General features: G+C 39.3%; 1 protein-coding gene across 13 annotated transcripts in view; it reads right to left on the reverse strand.

The window, feature by feature from the left end:
• Window positions 1-10,666, reverse strand: part of akap13a (A-kinase anchoring protein 13a) — a 118,018-nt gene extending 107,352 nt beyond the window's left edge. For 9 of the 13 annotated variants that reach the window (XM_078944663.1, XM_020700578.3, XM_078944661.1 and 6 more), the window contains exon 1: window positions 10,412-10,666. The gene's annotated coding sequence lies outside the window, so the exon portion shown is untranslated. Of the gene's footprint in view, window positions 1-4,949; window positions 5,082-10,411 lie in introns of those variants that run through there. The other 4 variants (XM_078944662.1, XM_023953665.2, XM_078944658.1 and 1 more) reach the window with 1 other exon arrangement.
• Between the last annotated feature and the right edge of the window lie 2,960 nt (window positions 10,667-13,626).

Here is a 13,626-nt window from a genome sequence, read left to right on the forward strand (position 1 = left end):
ATATTTCTTCCTCTCTGAATTAGGAGTTTAAGAAATTTAACTAAGCAAAATCAATCTAAATAATTCAAAAATTCAAGTAACGCAAAAAAAGTTTTAAATACAAAAATTCATAACCTTTTTCCTAAAGTTTAATCATTGTTCAGTTTAAATCACTTCCTCGATAAACACTCAATACCACAAGTAGCTTTGTGGTAGAGTGTCCGCCCCTGAGACTGAAAGGTCGTGAGTTTAAATCCACAGTTGAGTCACACCGAAGACCAGAAATGCCAATATCCCCCTGCTTGACACTCGGCATGAAGGGGGTTGGATTGGCGGGTTTAACCACCAAATGGTTTCCGAGCACGACTGTGTCTCCACCTCAACGCCCCCCAAGGATGGGTCCAATGCAGAGAATAAATGGTATTTAAGAACTAATAGACTTTAGAAATCTAGTGAAATCGGATATTAATCCAACTGTAAATTTATGAATGAAAATCTTTTTGTTCGGCAGAGACAATCAGCTATTTTCTTCCGTCTTACAAAAATGCTAAATCTGTGCTTCAATTTCTATAATTTCAACTAACTATCTGATTTTCAATTTTTAAAGAAATGATCACATGCTTTTGGTTTTTTCCATTTATTTATCTAAAAGCCAGAAAAAGGACGAGGTATATTTTTAGCTGACTGTTAAACATTGGACACATAGAGCCACACATCAAGAGGACTGAGACACCAAAGTTTAAGAAAAGTTTGATGTTAAACTCAACCATTTGTTTCACATCTCGCACTCTGGTTTGAAACTGGCTTGAAACCGGTTCATTCTGTTCAGACTCTGCACAACAAGACAAAACCAAAGGAGCAGAAGGAGCGGAAGGTGTGTTTGCTTTGTGTTGAAGTCTTGTCTGAATCTTTTCACGCTCCACCATCACCTCTTCTCCTCGGGGGGAGCAGCTGAACTAGCCAGAGCTACATCACCTCCTCAACGACACCACCACCACTACCGTAACTCAAACGCACCATGTTGACTACCATTAAGATAGTCACGGATGTTTGATTTCATCAAACCTGCCTATTGTCCGTGTGCACCGATAGGAGGCTGCAGCGGTGACGTGACCCTACCTTGACACACAAAAGCTGCCTCTGTGCCTGGACTGCACACAAACGCTGGCTGACAACAGCAGGCCCGCGGATGAAAGGTCTCCTTAGTGTTTGGTGACAGTTATTACCCTCTCCAATGAAACCAAATACCTGTGCGCCTAGATAGCATTATCTTATTCTGAGGCACGCTGGGGGCCCAGCCTGTAATCACGGCCTGGGCCTTGATCAGCTCTGCCCCAGATTTGACGCCGAGCCCTCCTCCTCTGTTTTCACACCACAAAGCCTTCAAAGGCTACTTCCAAACTCTGGGAAGACGATAAATGTTTAAAAGAATGTTTGAGAGCTGTCACGGTTGCTTAAAAGTCAATTTGATAAAAATGAGGGAACATCTATTCCTGGAATCCTGCAACACAGCAACCAACGGCGCAGCTCAGGCGCTCGACTGGGGACGGAGAAAGTCACGCCGCAGTTTTATCTTTGTTTTACCGTTTAACTCGTCTGCTGTTCCTTTGCTGCTGTTCAAGACGGAGGTAAAATAAAACTGATTAGCAGAGAAAAAAAAACCTTTAAAAGGAAATGTTTTATCTGAAAACACAAAAGAGTTTTCCCTCTGGTGATGGGTTTACACAACAAAGGGAAAGGATTTACAGTAGTACTGACAGACCTAAAACTAACGGCGGCATTGACAAACTCCACCTATTCACAGTCATCAAAATGGAAATGTTGCAAAAACTACAAACTCTGAGTGTTAAATTGTTCCTAAATTGATGTCATTTAATACATAAAGTTTCACACGAGACCATCTTACTAAGGTCGTATTACAGAAAAAAAATGCTCATTTTCTCAACTGTGCTGGGTAGTACACAAAAAAACCTTTTATTTAAAAAAAAAAGGTAAATATAAACATAACAATAAATGAACAAATATTTGAGACACTTTGAACCTTATTAAAATTTTAAATGTACTCAATAAAAATCCAGCAAACACTATTGTGCTCTCACAGATCATCTGTTTTCAAAACAATTTTAAATTAATAGTGATCATTTTCATATTCAAACGTACTTAACATTTCGATTGCTTCGTTTAAACTCTTGTGTCTGGCTATAAATATAAAATTTAAAAAAAAAAAACAGACAAGAAGCGAAGACATTAATCCTTAAACACATCATCTCTGATGCTATCTATTTGAGTCTGCGGAGTAAAACTGAAACCTGGAGACGACAGATTTTAACCTAAATTCATCCCAAGCCTACCCAGAGCTGTCAACACCAGGAAATGAATCAATAAAGATTCTGAAACCACAGTATATATGGGCATTATTTTGTGTAAAATTCTACTTTATAAACACAGAAATCAATTTAAGCCCTTCTGCCTCTAGTGGTCTTTGAGGGAACTGCAAGATCTGGTATATCTATCTATCTATCTATTCACACACTATTACCATCAGTGATACAGATTATCTTTTAACCCTTTAACACTGGAGCTTTAGCTGAGAAAAGCAGATTTGTGCTGATATGCACCACCTCACAGTAGTGAAGTGTTTGTGCTGCGTCACAATTTTCGCATTTAAGTTGATCGTATCAACGGTTGAAGAGTTAGATGTCATTGTTATAGGATTAAATGTGTTACACGTCGACTATGGATGTAGTGATTAATCAACTTAATCGTTGAATTCCTCCAATCCAACTTAATCAATCAGTCTGAGGCAAGTCCTATACCGTTGTGAATTTTTTTCAAAATAAAATAAATTGATATCAATATTGAGAAATACCAGTTGGATTGAGGAAGGGAAGGTTTATTTTACTCCAACATAAAAACGACACATGTGTGCTTGCACACGTGATGTCAGCAAAAACTGATCAGTCCATCATTCCAGTCAAATATGTGGAAAGACTTTGAATTTATCAAAGATATGAGACCATACTGTGTGCTAGAATGTTCCAATAATGTTCCCTTTGGATTATTTTGATGCGGAAAACAACGGTGGGCAAAACTTTGGGGGGGGGAATGTGACTGGATTTGACATGAATTCGGGTTTCCTCATTTGTTTGTACACTCTCCGAGTCACACTGGTTGAAGATTTGGCTAAAGATGTCCTGGATCCATTTTAGGTGAGTAAATCTGATCGTTTAAAATAAACCAAGAGCAACTGGTTCAACAAATGGTTCAACAACCATAACTTGTGATATGAATCAAATCGTTAAAATGAATCGCTACGTCTCTACTGTCGACAATGAAAGGCAGAAAAATAGACGAGAGTCTAGAGCTGAACTTGATTTTTGCTTTCCTTAAAATGCTTGTTTTCTTTGCCTGCAACACATCTCTGCAGAACCGTTAATAGAGATGGCAGCTCAGCATAAGTTCATAAACAAAGGTGGTAATCATAAAAGCTTTGCTTACATTTTAGCACAATATGGCAAGGCTCTTAGAGTCTGAATGATAACTCTGTGAGTCTATTTAAATGTAAAAAACACAAATAAGTTCATTTTAATAGAGAAGACGATGCAGGAGCATAACGAGTACACACATTTCAATGGAAGAAAGATAAAAAAAGCAAATTAGTGCTGGGATGATGCCCTCTGGTCCTTAATTTTCCTACTTTTATCCAGTCTTTCCACTTTGTAGAAGAGATTTTTGGTTAAGAAAACAGTTTCATAGAGGTCTGTTCTGCTGCAACACTGAAACTGATGTCATGAAATGAGGAGAAACAGATGCTTTTAAAGTAACTGGGACTAATCAAAGCAAAAAACTAAACAAAAAAAACAATAGAACAGTCAACAACCAAAATAATCTATACTGAAAGCCTTAGTTCTAACAGCTCAAAATGAAAAAATCCTGAACAAAAGCTGCATAAAAGGGAAGTTATCTGTGGTGTAACAATTTTTCAATGCTGGTGAACCCGTCTCTATGAGAAATATATGAGACAAGGCAAAGAGTTCAAAATGTGGCCAAATTCTCCTAATAAAAATCCAACTTCTTCACCTGCTCCCTCAGACATGGTGTTTGGCTAAATTTTTTTTAAAAAGTGCTGGAATTTTAGGGAACGGAAGTGTCTTTGGCTTCCATTTGGTCGTAAGAGGTTTGATGAAAGAAGGCCAACCTGAGCCTCACAGACGGCAGGCCTGATCAGATTATTACTGCCCTGACTGATGTGGATTCTTGGGTAAACGCTGGACTAGGTGTTTGTTTTGATAACAAACCTAAGTAAGCAATGGTGCAACCAAGCTCTGTGACGGCCGCCACGTACTGCCGGCGGGCTTGGAGCGACGTGTTGAATCCGTCAGAAACTCTGTGTAATGTGTGAGTGTTTACTCTGTGATAAACTCCTGACCTCCCACACGGGTCAAGACGAGTTTCACCAAAACCAAGTGACACTCACATGTTCCACTAGCCTCCACCTTTCCACAGCAGCTTAAAAAAACGACTCAGAGAAACGGCAATAAATAGCTTTTGTCGTGAACTATATTTGCACTAATGGTTACCGTTTTCTGACAATTTTGTGAGAAGGAATACACTTTTGTTTTGTCATTTCGTTGTAAACAAAGACAAGAGAGGAACCACTGCTTTGATTTGATTTTAATCATCTTATGATTTAGCCTGATTGTCCTAATTAGTGAACGCACGGCAAGAAGGAAGGCTCAAAAAGACGAGTGTGCCTTTTTTTGTTTACTCTACAGAATGTTAATAGTTTTATGAATTTTGAATAAATATAAAGAAGTGTGCTTGCAAAAGTTAATACTGATAAACTCCTTAAACACCAGCATGTTGTCTCACAGAGGATTCCACTTGTTTAAGGGCCTTTTATCCTGAAAACACCAGCGACAGAGCGCCTTTAACTGAGCCTCGCATGACAGCATCAAAGCAGACCTTACCCACAGTGTGTGTGCAGTCTCCTTCAGGTGAACGTTAAGGCTGCTCCAGGTCCATCAGAGAACAGGTGTGTTTATGGTATCCTCATAAGAAGGCATGTGAGCTCTTACCGCCCCTGATTACACTGATCTAAATATGGCTTTGTGCTAACACACACAGTTAAAGCCCTGATGTCAGAGCGCAGAGGCGGAGCTTACAGGCCTTAGCAGCGCCGCACACTGTGCTGTGTCCCCACACATATCAAGCTTTTGCCTCCTCATGCAATATTTCTGTAAGGATGAGCTTTGAAGTACCCAAAGTGAAGCTCAGCCGTTAAAATATTCGACCACTATTTTTTATTTTTGTCTAAGCTTTTCTTTTAGTTAGAAAAAGTTGCTGATAAAAAGTCTTATGAAAGACACACTCCAGTAAAATTGTATTTTTGTTGTTTAACATCATCTTGTGGCATTTTTCTGACGATGGAGGACATACATTAAGAACATCAAACACAACATTGGATTTCTGAGTTTTATTTATTTAAATTGTTGTGAATCAGGAGCAGACAAAACAAGCCGTTTTAGGAAAAAAAAGTATTTTATGTAGAAAATATGCACAAGCTTCCTGGTCTGAGCGCTCAGCAACAGGAAAGGGGAAGGAGGGTGGGGTTGCCCCACACCAACGGTCCCGCCCACAACTTAGAGGTCAATTTCTAGTGAACTCCTGCAGCTCTGCAGAAACTATGGCCAAGAAATTGACAGGTTTTTTTTTATTTTGCCTAAAAACGGCACAATCACAATTAAAAGACAACAGGGAACGCTCTGGCAATAAATGAAAAGATGATCAGAGTGGGACTTTAATGTCAAGACTGTTTGAACTTCACAATCATGAAGCACTTTGTGAAAAAGAAGCCTGCTTTGTTTCATGCAACAGATGATGATGATGCTCAGAACAGAGGCTCTAATGTTTTTTTTAGACTTTTTAAAGTAAAAAGAAAAATCAAAACCAGATGAAAGAAAGCCGATTTATGACTTAAAGAGTAAGTTCCCCAATTTTAAAGTGAAAATAATCAATTAAAACTTTTATTTATCAGTTTAAGTCCAAATTTAGTAGACGTTGACTAAAATTTGACTAATAGGTTATAAATTTTACTTGTGCAAAGACAAAAATCTGCTTTTTTGCATGAATAGGACATTTTCAGGAGAATCAAGAGGAAACAATGGAGGACTTCCCTTTTTATGAAGCAGTAACTATGGTGAAAGTAGGGGCCAAATTCAACTTCCCATTTTGATTTTCAGTTACTTGTGATGATTTCCTTAAGGTTTACTGGTTTTTGACTCAAATGAATCTTTCTCTTGCATGTTAGTTTACTGAAAACAGCAACCAGAACCATTAAGTTTGTTTTACCCTTTTCAATTTGCTTATATAAAACCTTTTTTTGGGAAATAAATGATCCAATTTTACTTCAGTTTACCATCTGAGATCCACATCAGCACCAAATCCACAACACAAGGATATTTACATCATATCTAAGTAAGTATTTCTTGTCAGCACAGTATTTAGCACTGGTGCTGTTTGTTGCAGTTTTTCCTAATATTGTTCCATCCAACTGGGAATGGGAGTATCGGGTTCATTTAATGGAAACATTGGAGCTTTAAGTAGATAACAGGAATCATGTTTTGTTAAGGATGTTCCACTGAGACTTCTCTGCCTGTTTCAGGCTAAAATGGTGGTTAAGAAAAGCAGCATCTCTAGAGGGAATTACAGCAGAAAAGGAACCATTGTTCACCTCCATTACTGTCTTTTGTCCACTTAAAGAAACGCAAGAACCACAGACGAGTTTGATGTTAAAAAAAGAAAAGTTCTTATGTCACCGTGAACTAGAGAAAGTCTGAAATCCAAACGGACATGAGTGTTCTCAACACTGAGCAGACGCACAGATGTGGAATTCAACAAGAAAGACCACGAACGCAACACAACGGTGAGAGACGCACACAACAGAGCTCTCAGTGATCTGGCCTCCAAAAAGATAAGGCTCCAGTCCCGCCTCTGTCTCACTTCCCCTCTTCATACTGCTTATGCTTGCATCCATATTGCATACAGCTGCTCAAAATTCACAGACAAGAACAACACACATCTGAAAGAAGGCTGCCACCAGATGCCTTTGAATTCTAAAGTAAACACTTGTACTGGTTCATAATAAGACGGCTTACACAATTTCTATCATGAACACGCTGCGTCATCAGCTCTTCTCTTTACATCTGCAAAGAGTTAAAAGAATGATGCCATTTAGCAAAATCCAGGCAGTAGCTGCTTGTTGGTTGTTGGTTTTTCACCACAAGGAAATTAACAGCATAAAATCAATCATATCCAGCATAAAAAGAAAAATTCCTTCTGATAGGAAAGTTGGACGAAGTTCTGGTAACGGTTGCTTCTTGGCGGGTTGAAAGGATTGAAACGATTCCAGCTCAAACTAAACCAAGTTCTTGATTTATAGTAGACAGAAAATGATCTAGCAGTTAACCTCCAATGCAAACCAAAACCTACCCATTAGACAGCGCTACCTGATGAACTAGTACCTGGAAGACTCGCTGTAATGCTCCCATTCTATAGTAAATACAGCATAATTACAAGGCCGACACTCAGTGTATCCACCATCATCATTAAATTAGGGGGTTTGGGACGATGAGAAATGGACGGGGTTGAGCTTGGAGCCGGAAGAATCCTCTTGAAAATTTACAGGACTCAAAATGGGAGGCCAGGTCCTTTTCCATTCGCCTCTCAGACGGGAGCTAAATACATATTTCTGCCTTGACGGCCTCACTGGTGACCTGATGTTTTGGTGAAAAATGCTGGTGATGGAGCTTTGTCTTCTGATGCTTTAGTTTGGAGAATAAAAACGCCAAACCTCTGCTGTAGTTTTGAAAGGCTTCAGTGCCAGGAGCTGCGCCTCAGTTGGATCAGGGGCTCAGCCTTGCACTCACTCTCTGACACTTGATTAATGGAATCAGCTGAAGTAACAAGAGAAAATGATCTGAGAGGAGAAATTATTCAACTTCGTAGCATTTCTCAGTACTAAAATGAACTGGATGAATTGAATTTGAAAGTTTAGATATTACCAATCCTACAAGTTTAGACCGGTAACAGTTGAAATGTTTTGCAGCCCACAAATTCTCTTAAATAAATCAGGCCATCTGCAAAAAGGAAGGGTGTAGGTAAAACAGTGCCGCACTGCTAACTGACAAATACTAACGACCAAACCGCTAAAAGCTCGCACGTTTCCTGTGAGTCGGCTGTAAAGCCCCCAGATTGAATCACAGGTCACTGAGGCAAACTTCCCTTTGACACATAAAAGTTCAATTTTAGCCCAGATGATGAAGTGGTACTGCAAATACAACACACCCGTGGTGCAAAATAAAAGTTTCAGGATGTAGTCAGAACGGACCAGTTTCTGCTTTCACTTCATCGGCTTTTTAGAGTCTGTTAAAGGATGAATACAAAACCCACAAGAATCAGTTCTGCTGGCCTAACAGTCAGATTTAGCCCTTCTTCCGCTCTTTTGGGGGCAAAAATGATCTAATAAAAAAACAGAATCTTTTGATAAATATTTGAGTGATGGGACACAGACACAAGAAACATGTAAGACCCTTCTTTTCCTGGACTGACTGACTCAGTGTGAGCAGTCCACAGTTGACACGAGGCTCACACCAAACAGGCCCACTGGCCAAGGAGGAAGAGGTCTGTCATGAGAAGGCAGAAACCCGCCGTGTCATGTGTCTGGTCTTTTGAGTGTCTGCAAAGGGATGACTCAAACTGGTGTAAATGAATTAGCAGGCCCCTGTTTTTCCTGACGTGTGTCCAGGAGCTCTAATAGGAAGGACGGGTTATAAAACTCGTCCAGATGAACTTCCTTAAAGACCCCCTCTGATTAAAATTGTGTTTTAGCGTGTTCTTGTGGCGGTTTTTCTAATGATGTCAGACTTATATCAAGAAGATAAAGCTTTAAATCGCTTTTCTGAGTTTTTCTCTGTTCAAATCACTGTGAATCAGAAGCAGACAAAAAAAATGCAGTTTGAAAAAGATTGCATTCGACCCATGTACGTCTTTGTTTTCCTCGTCTGACCATGTATCTGTCTGTATGACTGGATATCTCCAATATTGCTCGCCATTTTTGCTGCACCGATAATATTAGGTTGGGGGCATGAGGGGTTGTAAGCTAGCGAGGAGGGGGGGTTGCTATTTGCCAACAGTCCAGTCCACAACTCAGAGACAAATTTCTAATGAACTACAGCCACTCTGCAAAAACCATGTCCTAGTGGAGTGGAACTTTAAAAAACACGCACTGTGGCCTTTCCCTTTTCGTTAGAAGTTGACATCATTTCCTCAGACACTGCAGTGTCATGTGACATACTTTGGATCCAGCTGTCACATGGATACAAAACAAACACAATTTTAATCAGTGTCACTATCTTCACTGTGACTCTGATAGCTGCCTGCATGGGGAGTAAAGACTCAGTCCTATCCTCTCGTCAACTCTCTTTGAAAGCATTGTTACAGCTTTGCCCATATACTCTCATCTACAGTAGCACTGGTTTGCTAGGAGCTTTGCTATGTCAGAACGGCATTTATAGAGACAGAAACCAAAAAGTGACAACGCAGCAAAAATGTTGGCTTAATTCCAGGCAAGAGTACATCATGTAAACTATGTATGGAGAGACCGCAGCCCCTGAGGGAATTTTTAAGTGATGCAGTATTAAAAACATAAAGACATAATAGCAGGAGAGGCACAGCCTGAAGTTATTAGAGAGAAAAGTGTTGGCAGGAAAAACTCCAGCCTGTTGTTGTAGTGTGGCTGAAGAAGCCTCTGATTGAAGACACTGTCTGTTGAGTATACTCAAGTATTTTTTTCAGACTAAATATTTACTCTTAGGCACAGATTTTTACCTCTAAAGGAAAAAAAATAACAAGTTTTTTTTATTTTTAAATAAAAATATATATTTGCAAATATATCGTGGTTTAATTCAAGATGCATTAGAAAAATAACAATAAATTCAAGTATGACCAGTCAAAAACCATTATATCCCTACTGGCATGGTCATTATCTTCACAACTGTACGGCCTATAATTATAAGTCTATACATCTCATTATGGCAGAAAAAAAAGTTGTGAACGACCTCAAAATGTAAAAATGTTGAGATAAGCTTCAAAATGTTTCTTAGAGTCTTTTGTGTGGGGGGGTCACTTTATACTTTTAAGGACGGATGAGTAGCTGCTCGCCCCTTTCAGCTCACAGAAACGTGAGAAGTTCCCACACGGGCCCTGCAGGACAGGCTCCGACCGAGGATGTCATGGCTACCGAGCAACAAGTTATAAAACACAACTTTCTCTCCACGAAAAACACGCAGAACCACGCCAGAACTGCGACACGTCCCGCGTGCGTTTTACTCCAAAAACTGGCGAAGCGAGAGAAACGAGTCCTCTTTCTTACCTAAAGCAGCTGAAGAAGCTCAGCGTGAAGGCGCAGCGCCTTTAAGACACATAATAATCCTTCCCAGAGTCAGCCTGCTGTGCTTGGAGCTACGCCGAGCTGCCCTGTTCTCTCAAAGAAAACTTTGTTTTGGAGAAGTTAAACAGACGACCGGCGCTGGGCTTTTCCGTCCTTGTCGCTGAGGAGCCGCGGCGCTCGCGCAAGACTTTCTTAGTTGTTAGTGTTTCCCAGGACAACTCAGTGGGAGGAGTCTCCGCTAGGACTCCTGGGATTTTCGTTCACTTTCAACGAAACAGAGCGGAACAGTGACAACTAACGTTCAAACTGTGGTACTGCAACCCATCTGTGATCCCTTACATTTAAAAAAAATTAAGGAGAAAAAAAGAACAAGAAAAAAAAAATTCTGATGTATAAAAGATTATTTTTAAAATTACTTTTCGATACAGGCTGGAAGTTTTTCCCAAAGTAAGCTAACAAGGTGTATAAACATCCTGTTGGCCTTTTCAAAATAAAACCATTCCAAGAACCCACTCAAATTATCTCTAGATCCATTTTGAAAGTGTTTCCAGTGGTCTTTTAAGTATCATTAAGCCATTTTTATCAAAAAATTAAAACTTGTGACATTTTATGGGACATAGACACACTGGTTCACTCGACATAGGACTTTTAAAAGCAATTCGGACATCATGCTCACTACATTTGTTTAAACATTAATTATATCAATGATGTCACAAGTAAAAAGCTAAGAAATTACTAGCATTTTACAGAGTATTTATGAATCCACTGTGTTCTGATCATGAAATGTAGTTGGTTTATGACAAAATTAATTAAAATACATTTGTTTCACAAAAATTGCTCAAATGCAATGTATTAGTATCAATCTAGTATCAATGCACACTCGTTTTTTGCAGAGAAATTTTGGAAATTTCTAGGGCACACTATTTTAGAATTGTAGATTTGGAAAGCTCTACATAATAGCGAACGCACTAAATAGTGCACTATGTAGTTACTAGTAAAGGAATTTGGACACAACCTCTGACTTGTGGAAGGAACCATCGGCCCTGCCTCTCCTTCCTCTCTCCCGTTGCTGAGAGCTCTCTGTTCATGTGGAATGGTGAGCTTGTGCCCAGGCCAGCGTATTTGTTATGTAACAAATACGCTCTTTTTCAAACAATATGTTTTCATACGCTCCTGATTCCCAACATTTAAATAAAGAAATACTCAGAAATGCAATTTGAACACAATTTTCTTAATATTTGTCCTCCATCATCAGAATAATGCCACAAGAACATGTTAAAAAACACCCCCGAAAAAAAACACTTTTAATGAGATGGTTAAAATGGGTTTTCTTAAAATCTTTCCTTAACAAGATATTTTTCTTTTGCGTGTTTGTTGGCAACGTAGTTTCATATTGTTTTTGTTGTTTTCATGTTTTTTTTCTTGATCTTGGTTGACAAGTCAGTTATTTTGTAGTATGTGTTTAATGCACATAAGAAAAATCTTGCAAATTGCACGTGCTTTTGCTTTTATTTTGAAAACACAACCATGAAAACTTCTGCTATCTCTCCAGCTCACTGGTTTCCTGCTCCCCAGGCCAGAACAAATGAGGGGTGACTTGAAGTAGAGACACAGCTGAAAAGCTGTTGCACACTTTTTTAGCTTTGGTCACAGCTTGTCCAGACTACACTGATCTATATTTACTTTGAAAATGCTCATCCTGGCATTTTGTCATGGTGCCACTGGACTTCTCTCTTTAGCTTTCCTGCCACTCAGTCCTTGGAGAGCTACCATAAATCACATCTTCAGATAATTTTTTGTGCCTTTGCATTACAAAAAGATATGCTCTTCAGGTCTCTGCATGCCATAAGAATGATATTGAATGTGCCACTCCATGCTAATCACCATTCAGAGTTAATTTAAAAGTGATTGTTATATAAGTGCATTTTCTCCTACTGCCTCTGTGCTGTGTGGCCTTTGGAGTAACCGGAGATGAAAACATGTCATTAAAGAATGAATCATTTGGGTAGGCCAGTGGTGCAGACACTTGTGGGTGTTTGCAGTGTAGCAGCATAAGGAGGATTCACTGTCTCATTATGTCCGCTTACACTTAAGCAGAGTAATCACACATTAAAACTTGTGGTTTAAACTGACCTCTGCTGGAAAATAAAGCCTGGCAGCGACGATGACCCTCATAAACAGGAACACTTTGTGGTCCAGCGATGCATTTTGACCACTTTGATAAACGGAAAATGTCAACGATGCAGGACCAAAGCAGAGTGTAAAATTCCCAGGAGTCACATGTCAGCATGGGACAGGACAAATTGCTCTAAAACTGTGTGGTTACTCTGTGTTCATTTTTTATGTAATACGAGCTGACATCACATACTTTCTCTGTATGAAAAGAAGGATAAACATAAATGGCAGCACATTTGCTTTGGTTACTCAAATACACATCAATTAGAGTGCATTGTTAATGCCTCTTAAGCAGGAGAAAGGAATTTCATCTTCAAAATGAGAGAAATGAAGGGTTTAAAGCCTTTCAGAATCCCTTTCTGGCTCTTTTGAGAGGCATGAATGAGCTGAGCGTTTATTATGCAGTTACAGTACAAAGAAAGAAAAACAGTCAGTGGTTTTTCAGCCCAGCTTTGGGAGCATGTGAGCTCACACTTATGGATGAAATCATAGCTGCTGATGTAACAGCAGCCCCTGGGGAGACAAATAAGCAATCTTGATGACTGTGTGGTATAAAAATAAAAATAAAAATAAATGCCTTGCTGTGTTTTGATAACTTTGTGAGCCATCCAGGGCTACGGATTGATGGCTGCTGACTTGTAAAAAGACTTATCTCTGAGCGTCACACAAATATTTTGGAGTGTTAGTTCTTATCTCGCAGTGTGTGTCACTCCATTCTCAGCACAGCTTATCTGCTGCAGTGGACCACATCTGTGACCGAAGCACCACTGATAAATCGCACCTCTCAGCTGCCCGTATTCAAACAAATGTCTGCTGGAGGAGAAAAAACAGTGAAAATATATATAGTTTTTCTTCAGCAGGGTGTTTTTCATGTTGTTCAGAAATACAATAACCCTTAGTAAACCAGGGCCTTTCTGAACATATTTTTTTATTTGCTCTAGAGATGTTCCTTAAAATCAGTATTTTGTGGCAATCCTTGAAAACCTATCTTTTATTTTTTTTTCATGGATATTGTTCGTTAT

Source organism: Oryzias latipes, chromosome 3 (genome assembly GCF_053564925.1).
Source record: "Oryzias latipes strain Hd-rR chromosome 3, Olatipes_Hd-rR_3.1".
NCBI lineage: Eukaryota > Metazoa > Chordata > Actinopteri > Beloniformes > Adrianichthyidae > Oryzias > Oryzias latipes.